This window comes from Halichoeres trimaculatus, unplaced genomic scaffold (assembly GCF_033239565.1).
Source record: "Halichoeres trimaculatus isolate MK-OKI-2021-1 unplaced genomic scaffold, fHalTri1.1 fHalTri1_scaffold_14, whole genome shotgun sequence".
NCBI classification, from domain to species: domain Eukaryota; kingdom Metazoa; phylum Chordata; class Actinopteri; order Labriformes; family Labridae; genus Halichoeres; species Halichoeres trimaculatus.
The window spans coordinates 35,057,333-35,058,834 of NW_027437192.1; the positions used below are offsets into that span (position 1 = coordinate 35,057,333).

General features: G+C 40.7%; 1 long non-coding RNA gene across 1 annotated transcript; it reads right to left on the reverse strand.

Moving 5' to 3' along the window:
- Positions 1–276: 276 nt before the first annotated feature.
- Positions 277–1,179, reverse strand: LOC141802987 (uncharacterized). Its single transcript, XR_012599543.1, has 3 exons — positions 1,099–1,179; positions 967–1,019; positions 277–414 (listed from the first exon to the last, which is right to left on the reverse strand). It is a non-coding gene; the product is annotated as an uncharacterized LOC141802987 (long non-coding RNA).
- Between the last annotated feature and the right edge of the window lie 323 nt (positions 1,180–1,502).

Genomic DNA, 1,502 nt, shown 5'->3' on the forward strand with positions numbered 1-1,502 from the left:
ATGATTTTAAGGTCTGGCAATGCCACTTTGGGAATTTCACCCAAAGAATTACTTAGAATATTCAATTTTTAAGACACCCAGGTTCGTTAGCGTAATGGAGAGCAGGAGACGTGGTTCAGACTTAAAAAAACATTCAATTTATTTTTCACACTTTAAAAAGAAAGCACAATCAATAAAACACACTGACAACACACTAGAAGAAAAAAAGGAAAAGTACTGTTTCCGGGCGCTGAGGCTTACCAGCAGTGTAAAGGGTCAAGGACTGGTGAGGGAATCCCAGGAAAGAAAACACCCTAATCACTCGTGCAATAAATCAAAAATCTAGTGATCAACTCAAAACCAGGGGAAAACTGCACACACAAAGGGGGAACCACCACCAGGACACCAGGGGCCACCACCGTAGGCACTCAGAAACTGAAACAGACAAAGGGGAAAAATTAATGGGTTTACATTCAAAAGAAAATCAAAACATAATTCATGGAGACAATTTTAACCTAAAAAATGTTACCCATGAACCCAAAACAAAAACAGATTATTAAGTAAACAAAATAAATCGGGAAACTCGACTGGAGAACCTAAAGAAAAGAAACAAATAAACCAACAAAAGTAACCAATTAGTTAACTACTTCAAAACAAAAGAAACCAATAGTTTTACGCTCAAAAGAATATTTAAAGAAAAGAACACTAATTCATGGAAACCAATTTAACCCAAAAAATGTTTCCCCTTGAACCCAACACAAAAGCAAACAATTCATGTAAACAAGATAAAGCAGGAAAAACACTAAAGAAAACTCAGGAAAAACAATAAACCAAATTAATTAACAAAGAAAACCCACTAGTCAGACTCAATAAAATGTGGTGTCCAGCGCACAGGGCTTTCGAAAGTCAACATACACAATAATCCTATTGCTTGGCCCGGTCCGAGACAAACAGAAGCAGAGCAGGATCAAAAGACAGATTTCTGACGGTAATTTAACGCCGCTGGAGTTCCCCAGGGAGACACCCGGCTCACACGGCCCCTGTCAGGTAAAATTTAACTCTTATTAATTTCGGAGCACTAGAGGATAAAAGTACAGGCTTGTCAGACAACATACATACCGAGCAGGCCACGAGCGATCACCCAGGAGGGAGAGGAGCGAGAGGAGCACAGTGCAACTGCGCTAAAACGACAGCAGCCTAGAGCGAGCAACCAGCAATCTAAAACCGGCCGAATTACAGGCAGATCAGCATGAAGATTTAATGACGGACACTATTAGCAGCCACTGCTAACTTACCTGCACCGGTGCAGCGTAAGGGGGAGGCGTGAGGCGACCCGGAAGCGGTCAGAACGGCCAGAGCAAGAGGGAGGGGGGGGCATCTGGTATTGTAACTCATTGTCTGAAAACAATTTGAGTAAGACTAAAATACTTCTTGATGCTATTGTGTGTAACAACATTAACTGCAAGAATCAAGAACATAATGATGATCTGTGTAAAATGTACAGTAACATTGTTAAGTGTTTA